Here is a 9,862-nt window from a genome sequence, read left to right as displayed (position 1 = left end):
TGCTCATTCCCACTCAGCAGTCTGTCTATATATTTGGGGCATGTTTCTTTTGGAGCTCACTCTCAACTCACAGACCATGAACAACTGTTAATTTATCCCTTGAATCACACCGGCTAGCCAAGTGCTGTAAAGCTGGAAGAGGACTGCTCTCCACAGAAAATATATGCCTATGCACTCTCCTGGAAATGAACAAGATGGAAACAATAGGAACAAAACACTGTTAAGAAAACCAGTTCCAAGTCCAATATTATTATGATGCACAATGCATTATGAAACTCAAATCCAAACTCAGTATTATGATGATGTGTAACTAGGAATGCCATATCCCGGCGGCCTCCGGGACAATTCCGTTTTTGGGGCCCCCCTGCCTGCCCCGGTCCAGTTCCCTTCCAACCCCGGCCTTTGTCCTGCCTCCGGGCCGGCCCCGCTCATGTGGCCATTGCCGTGGCCGCTAATGCGGCTGGCTGCCAACCCACCTCCACCTCCTCCTCCTCTTCTTGGGCAGCGCTGCCCTCCTGCTCCTGGCCAGTGCTGCCTTCCTCCTCCTCGCCAGCGCTGTTGCCGCTGTGCCACCTGCGGCGGGGCTTTCCCGCCCGCGTGCGGAGCTATGATGGAGAAGCTCGTCCCCTTGGGCCAGCTGGCCATTGGCCAGCTGGCCAAAGGGGACGGGATCCTCTTCCCTTGCGCACGCCGCCCCGGCCGTAGCATGGGCCAGCGGCAGCGCACTCGCATCCTCCACATGCGTGCCCTTGCGCGGGGCTTCCCAAGGAGCCCTTGTGCCGAGGAGGAGGGGAGGGAGGAGGAGGATGAAGAGGAGGAGGAGGTGTAAAGGTGAGTCAGTGGCCATTTCAGGTCTGCCTTGGGGTTTTTTAAAATTAATTTTTAAAAATATAAAATACTTATTTGTTGTTTTTTTATTTTATTAATTTTTATTATTGCTTTTTTATTTCATTTCATTTCATTTATTTTTATTATTGCTTGTTTTTATTTTATTTCATTTATTTTTATTATTGCTTGTTTTTATTTTGTTTCATTAATTTTTATTATTGCTTGTTTTTTTTATTTTATTACATTATTTCTTTTATTAAATATATACACCCCTGCCTTGTTTTTTATTTTTTTCCCATTATTTTTTATTATTAAATATATGCAAGTGCATTTTCTGTGTATTTATGGCGCTTTGAATGCTAACAAATCTGCCTTTCTTGGACAATTATAGTGATGATGATGATGATGATGATGATGATGATGATGATGATGATGATGATGGTGGTGGTGATATTGATATCAACAAGCCTCTGAGGCATGGCCAATGTAACTTGCTGTGATTTTTACAAACTCATTCGCAGTGAAGAAAAACCACAGTCCCTTGACCAAGTACACACTTCTGAGAAGTACAGTTGAACCCGAGGGCAAGTACATGTCTGCCATCTGTCTATGAATAATGCCAAAATGTCCTCCATTTTGATCATGCCTAAAAAACATGCATTTATATTAACATTTTTTAAAAACCTTCAAATTTTTTGCATGTCCTCCATTTTTTAAAAAATGTGTCCTACATTTGAAAATGTTGCCCTACATTTGTCCTACATTTGTCCCGGTTTGGAGCTCCTGACTTATGGCAACCCTATGTGTAACTCAATCTTGCAAAAGGCTATAAAGAGGTGAGTACTGGCAGAGTGGCACCACCAATTTATGCTTCTTGTCCACCATGTTTTCATCATCTAGCCTGGTTAAGAGACCCAGGATTGTATCATGCTCTCTATGTGATCCCTGATTGGCTAGTATCATGAGGAAAAATACCTTATAAATGAATCCAAACAGCACCATGGAAGTAGTAATTGGGGACTGGAAAAAATAAGTGATTGCTGTGGACTTGGGTGGGTCCTACGTCAGTAGGGTGGTAATCCACTCTACATTTTTAGTACTGTATAGATTTTAAAGGATCTAACCAAAGCATTTGAAATATATTTTGGAGAGATGAAGCAGCACCTTCCAAAGCTGCTTTATAGCCATGGAAACACCAGAATGGGTTCAAAATTTCACTGATATGAGACTCACTTTGCAAAAGCAAAGAAGGAATGGTGAGGTGCCTATTCTCATCTTTTGGAAGCTTGCTGTCACCCCGTAAAAGTTTCAGTGCAAACTGAAGAACAGATGCAGAGATTCCACAAAGGAAAAATAAATCTTATACAGATGTCTATCTTCTCCACCACCATATGAAATACTTCAAGCACATATCTGTGTTGCATGGAGCAACTGTTTAGGATAACAGCAAGCCTCTTGCCCTGTTTTAAAAAATGATATAATGTGTAGCCAAAGCAATTCTAAACTAGCTTTGCTTGTCCTTGGTGACACGATGGAGCCAAGTTCAATTGGTTTTGCTATGAGGTAATCCTTGTTTAGAAAAACCTTTTTTTAATGGCATGAAGCCAGAAGTTGTGACCAGCAGCAAGCCAGTGTGGAAAATATAAGCTTTTGGAAGTCTTTGGGGAAACATTTCATGGAAAGACTCCTTTTTTATTTGCATGAAAAATGCAAATAAGAGAAACATTTGGCTCAGTCTTATCATTCCCTCCATCTTTCCTCAAAAGACTGCACTACCCTGAAAAAATGAGTTAGCTCTTTTGTTCTTTGGGGAAAAAAGGAAAAGGAAAAACAAGCTGCAAACCAAATGCAAGCACATTCCAAAATAACCCCTAGGGTAAATAACCCACAATAAACAAGTATGACCCACAAAATGATTTCTGAATGTCTGTACACTTCTCTATTTTTCTTCAAAATGACAGCTGGAGATCTTTTCCAAATGTGTGGGGTGCATTCAATATCCTGTGGAACTGGGAAAATGTTGCGTACCACTAACCCAAAAGCTAAATCCTCACTGAAAAGTGGGCAAACAAATGCTCCTAATCCAGAACAGAGAGTTGAATATAACTTTTTTGTTGTTGTGTGTTTCAGGTCATTTTTTTACTTATGGCGACCTTAAGGCCATAAAACCTATGTTGGATTTTCTTGAGAAGTGTCTTCAGAAAGGGTTTGCCATTACCATCCTCTGAAGCTGAGAGGCTATGACTTGCCCAAGATCACTCAATGGGTTTTCAACTCCACCACTCAAACCACTACACCATGCTGGTTCTATGGTATAATTGCCCCATCCAATTTATATCAAATCCTGAATGTGCAAGACAAACATTTGAGAATGGTTGCCAAATGTGTTAAATGTTGCTCCTTCGTAAATGTCTTCTTCAAATGAACTTTAAATGGCTTTAGGGTCTGTTAGCACTTCACAGAGTAAGAGATTTACACACAGCAAGTGAGAGTCAAAGGTCTGTGGTTAGATGCTTAACTAAGGGCCCATCCAGATGGAATGGAAAAACTAGGAAGGCCCTGGATTCATTCCTCTCATTTCTGATTTTTTAATATTGAGATCTACATGACATTTCCCAAGGAACTCCCAGCACTTACAAGGACTTTACATTCTCACTCTCCATCTCAATGTTCTGAATGCAGTCTGTATCAGAAGAACTGAGTGCTCTGTACCTGTGGTTCAACACCACATGGTTACAATTACCCCTCCATATCCATGGATTTTGTGTCCATGTATTCAACCAATATTCCAAATATCCCTTATATAAAATGGCAAAATCAAGATTTGCTTTAAGGGATACCATTTTACTGCACCATTGTATACAATGGGACTAGAGCATCCACAGATTTTGGTATCTATGGGAAGTCCTGGAACCAACCCCCATTGGATACTAAGGGCCCACTATATATCACTTTGATCCCACTGGCATGATTATACCCCAAGGAATTTTGGAACCCATAGCTTGGGGAGGGGCTTAGAAATCTCTGCTAGAAAGCTTTAGTGCTGACATTCAAGGGAATGATCTAGAGATCTCCAAGTCCTTCATTGTTGTTGTTGTGTGCCATCAAGTTGTTTCACCTTAAGGTGACCATATCATGTTTTTTTCTTGGCAAGATTTATACAGAGGGGTTTGCCACTGCATTTCTCTGAGGATAAGAGAGTGTGAGTGTGAGTCATCCGAACTATTGTTGTTGTGGGCCTCCAAGTAATTTCCAACTTTTGTGGACCCTACAGCTAATCTATCATGGGGTTTTCCAGGGCTGAGAGTGTGTGATTCCCACAAGGTTTCCATGGCTGAGTAAGGAATTAAGCCTTGTTATCCAGGGTCATAGTCCAATGCTTAAACCACTACAACATGTTGGCTCGTGAATGGAGAGGGTTTGCCACTGCCTTCCTCTGAGGCCAAGAGGGCATGACTTGCCCAAGCACTAAACTGTAAATAGCAGGATTCCATAAGATGGATCCATGGGGATGTGGGATCAAACTGCTGTAATTGTGCTGTGTGGATACACAGTATCATGGAAGTTTCTTAAAGTACCTAGTGATACGTGGAAAAATATGGTTGATGCATATCCCCTTCCCGAAAAGAAAAGGGGAAAAAAAGTGATGATTTGACCTGATTTGACAGTTCCACTTCACTGACTACAATGTGTGAAAGAGAAAAACCCATTGCAAAGACATCATTTATTGTTTATTTATTTAGCTAAGCTTTGCAAAGCCCTGGTGGTGCAGTAGTTAAATGCCAGTATTGCAGCCACTCACTCACAAACCATAAGGTTGTGAGTTCAGTCCTAGCCACGGGGCTGAAGCTCAACTCAGGCTTGCATCCTTCCACGGTCGCTAAAATGAGTACCCAGATTGTTGGGGGCAATTAGCTTACACTTTGTAAACTGCTTAGGGAGTGCTTAAGTGCACTGATAAGCGGTATAGCAATGTATTTGCTATTGCTATTGCTGTGCCAAAGACTCAAAATATGCCTTTCGGCACTGCTGACCATGAAGCCAAAGCAAACCTTTGGATTGTACCCCCATCCCACAGATAAAATAGACATCAAGGCACTGGCATGTGGTCCCAGAGCTTTGGAAGATATATTTTACTGCCAGAGAGCTCCAGCCTCCAACGATAATACACCATGAATGCCAGCATCTCTGCAAACAGGATTTACTTGGCACTCAGAGCAATGAAGTAAGAGGATAAATGAATTCATGGTCACACATAATCAGACCATCTCGAGAGATTTAAAAAAAGGAATCTGGGCCCATTTTATTAAAGACAGTCTTTCAAGAGCTCAGCTGATGCAAGCATCTCAAAGGCCTTTAAAATGCTTAGTGCAGTGTTTTATCATATGAGGCTGACATTTGGAAGGGAATATGATAGCCATAAAGGGTTGTGTTTTTTTGTGGTGGTGGTGGTGTGTGTGTGTGTGTAAAACCGTGTCTCATTCTTTGTGGACCACAGATAAGGGTTAAAAAAATACAACAAATGATAAATCATCTTGGGTTCCTAATCAGTAACCATGTGGGTTAAAAGTAAAGTAAAATAAACATTAAGGAACAAAAGAATTACAAAACTGCAAGGGCATATACAGTATTTAAAAACTGGTTGCAACAGGTAATCAGGGATTCCATGCAGGTGAATCAATCCTCTCTCTCCTCTGCATCTAGCATGGAAGCCAAGTAGGCTAATCTGGAAGGAAAACAGCCTCATCCCAACCCAGCATAAAAATACCAGCTTCATTGAACAGCAGGCCAGTTAAATTAAATTACATTACCTACATTAAGTTTAAATTAACACATTGGAAAGCTACTTGCAAACTGAGCTTCTTTACAAGATTATATAATGAATCAGAGAGCCGGCATGGTGTAGTGGTTTGCATGTTGGACTAGGAATCTGTCAGACCAGAGTTTGAACTCCACCAGGCCAAGGAAACACCCTGGGTGACCATGGGCAAGTTACATTCTTTCAGACCATGTCTCCATGGGCCAGAATACTCTAGGAGAAGCCCAAAGTACCTTGGCCCTAAAAAGTGCCCTGAAGTAACTCAATTACCTGGATATTCCAGACAATGCTGAGCAGCTCTTCGCATACACATCACACTGTGCTGCCTGTTGCTCTCTCTGAGGCTGAGAACAAGGCACCCAGTGTTGATCACATGGATGCATGCCTTATTCTGACCTCAGAGGGAATGACTTGCGCCAGTGGTTGCATAGCAGGACACATTGTAAAGAGCTGCCCAGTGCCACTTGGGAGGACTCCAGATCATCTGGGAAAATCTGGAACAAAAGGTCAATAATAACCTGCCTGCCAGTGTTAGGCTCTCTACCTCAAAAACTGGTCTGCTTTCCCTGGATAAAAGTATAGTGTTCCACCCCTTTTGAAGCTCGTGTCTCAGCAGCCAGTCAATTGCCCAAAATATACCTGAAAATGGAATATGGAATTTTTCTTGTCCGTAGAACGAGAGAAAGGGAAGAAGCCCAGCCTGCATCTGCACTGCAGAAATAATGCAGTTTGTGTTGGAAAATCATTGCATTCTCTCTCCCCCTCCTCAAATAGATAGGATTTTCCCTGCATGTCAACTCCACTATCTTCCCTCTTTAAAGCATGCCATTTGGTTCCAATGAATCACAGGGGCAATAAATACCTTTATATTCCAACAGCAGTATTAGAAGGGAAATACAGGAAAATACCCTATGAATCTTCGTTTTGATCTTGTGATGCTGGTGTTATAGAAACTACAGCCCATGTTCTTTTGTATTGTCAATTCTATAAGGACATTCGCCATCAGCTGATTACCCCTCTTTTAATCAAATATCCCGGATGTACTGATAGTTTTTATTTACGATAACTGTTGGACAATGAGGACCCAAATGATGTACTTAAGGTAGCAAAATTCTGTTATATTATGTGCAAAATGTGCCCCCAATTGGCTGGTGAAAACTGATGATAGTTGGTGGAGTCTGACTCTAATATTTGTTCTTTGAATCCTGTTTTAATAATTATACTGTACAATTATTATCATTTTATTTATATATTTTATACTGGTGAACAACCAAATAAACTTATACTGAATACCTTTATAAATTGGTAAACAAATCATGTGATTCAGCTAACTTCTTTTAGGAAGTTTTCTCCCACAAAAAATAAGATTCTCCTGCTATCCTCTGGTCTACCATCTACCTACTCTATCAACCTTCTTCCGAAAGATGGTGAGGTAAAGATTTCTTCTTTTACCTGAACTATTCATTAGATAGGTTAGGATGTAGCTTCTATGCACATGCAGATTTAAGCCTTTAATAAAGTTTTTTTAAAAAAAACTTCAGGCTATTTGTGTTGTCTTTGAGTCAGCCTCTGTTCTTAGGGAACCACTGTTAGACAAGGACATGTTTCTGCTGCTCTGCTGATTTAAAAGCTAGATCCTAACAGTCTTGGCTTTGGTTTTATTGATATTTTGATTACTATGCTGGCCTGGTGCCATAATAAGTAAATCTAAATCTAATCTAATATTTTTGTTACCTTAACAAAGGCTGAAGCCTTAGGAAACTTGAATCCTCTACAGTTTGATACTGCTTTAACTGCAGTTATCTTGGGACTTGTAGTTTGTTGTGGACCAGAAGGCTAAATGTCTCACAAAACTAAAAATCCCAGAATTACATCGCACTGAGTCATAGAGATCAAAGCAGTCTCAAACAGCATTATTTCTGCAGAGCAGTTGCAACTCTAGACTCCTTAGGATGGAAGTTCCACAGACTAGGAGCAGCCACTGAGAAGGCTTTCTCTGTGTACAAGCAGGTAACTGAAAAATATCAATAAAGGAACATACACACTTGATTAGGACATGATGACACTGGGAAGTTAACACTATAAATATCCAAACATCCACTGATATATTTACCACTCCAGGTATGCAATATTAAGACAGTAGCATGAGCGGATATGGTTTGCGATGGCATCCATAGCATCAGAGTAGGTAGAATGATGGAACATAGCCACAACCATGCGGAAAGTCATGAGATGGAGGGACTTACTAGAAAGAGCATAATCATCTCCCCTGCATTTCAGATGGACACTAAAAGCCAAAGGTTGAGTTCTGCCAGATCAAACAAAACCATAATCCTCCTTTCATCTCTTGTGTTTTCCTACACACCATCCTTCCTGCCAGATCTTGTCTAGGTGTTGTAAAATCCATGAATTATTGATCACAATCAATCCTTTTCATCTCCCGAATATCAAAATGAATTCCACAGTTTGGAAATTTTCCCCAGGTTGTAGGGCAATCCAACTTCTGTTTTCCCATGGAACTCTTGTGGATTAAGAGTATAATTTTTACCCCCCAAATGAAACCTTCTTGTTACAGTTGCAACAGCCAGCCCTTCCCCACATGCACAACAACTGTCATCTTAAAGCTTTTGTCTGAGTTCTTTGTTCCCATCCTTTCCTGAAACCGGCATGCTCAATTTCATGTCTTCATATTTTCTGGTTTTCTGTGGACCTTTGTCTTCAAGACCATTATCTATTGCCACAACCAACCCTCAGACTCTGCTATCCCATTTCAATTGTCTATATTCAGTTAGCTCTGTATGCTAGGATTTGAATGGGTTATTTTAGGGGTGGTACACACAGGCGAGGAAGTTCTGCCCCTCTTTGCTGCGCAGCATTGCCGCAGCAACCAAATGGCACGGGAATGCTGTGCAGCCTAGAGTGGCTCCTTTTTGCGAAGTGATAAGGGCTGCACCATAGCCCTTATGACGCCGCTTCTTGTAAGAGACATGTGGGCACTCAGATGCCCACACTTCATCTACACGCCCCTCATGTGGGCAGTGCTGTTTTCTAATGGTGCCACCCGCACATCATAGGGCCCAGGAGCATGCAGTTGGTGCACGGTCCTGAGCCCTTCTATCGCTGCCAGGACACCGCTTCCTGGCAGTGTGTATCAGCCAGAGTGTGTCTGCTACTTTTGATTTTTCTTAATAAACATATTTTTGTTCTTCATGACTGGAGTCTCCATAGTGAATACTGATATAGTTGATGCTGGATCTTGCATGTTATGTTACCCCCTCTCACATATCCAAGTTGAGTATTTCCCCAAACTAATTCAATTGCAATTGCTAGTGGAGGCTCTAATAGCCTCACACCTTTAGTGTAATAAGGCTGCTATGACATGTCCTATTTGCCCAGTAATAAGGCCCATTGAACTCAGGGAGACTTTCTTCTTGGTAGACATGTTTAGAAGTGCACTGTAAGTGCAGTTGATTTTCACAAATTCCTAATGGACAGAATCACTCTTCAGATGTCCATTGTTTCTATTGAAAGAGAATCAAAGTACATGCTATCTGTCAAAATAATACTTAACAGATCACATTTATTGTTGAAATATGCAGATGTAAGAAGAAGAAAAATCTCATCCCATTGCACATTCTCTCAGAAACGTGGAGCTTAATTACAAAGAAACATACCACCAAGGAGAATGTTTCAAACTGGAATCCTGAGGCACTCTCATTATAAAATGATTATTCCTGTGTAGCTCTCCTGAATTCTGCAACGCGTCTGGCATAAAAATCTACTAGTGCTGCCAACTTTTGCTTATCTAATATTTGTCTTTTCCTTTGAAAGTCATCCCAAGCCCCGGGCAAGAGGACAGGCATTTAACTTGGAAACATGGTTTTGTTTCTTTCACTTGTCCATGGAAGAGATATACTGTCGAGCATAAAATGAAGTGTTCTTTACTTTAACAGATATTTAATTGCTTCCTTACATTTAGGGCTCCCACATGATCTGCGGTTAAACATTTAAACTATGCATTGGCTATTGAGTGGGAGTTTTCTGCTGACACGTATTTAATTAAAGCTAGATTTAAAGCCAACAATCTAGAAAGCTTATGGTTAGAGTAAGTGAAGATGGTACTTTAAAAAAAAAAAAGGGGGCGAATGCAGACCAGAGTCTGTTCAGTGCACACACACACACGTGACAGAAATTGGGAGTCCTTTCCCACTCCCA

The sequence above is a fragment of the Sceloporus undulatus genome, chromosome 6 (assembly GCF_019175285.1).
Source record: "Sceloporus undulatus isolate JIND9_A2432 ecotype Alabama chromosome 6, SceUnd_v1.1, whole genome shotgun sequence".
Classification (NCBI taxonomy): Eukaryota; Metazoa; Chordata; class Lepidosauria; order Squamata; family Phrynosomatidae; genus Sceloporus; species Sceloporus undulatus.
Note: the sequence above shows the minus strand (reverse complement) of the source record.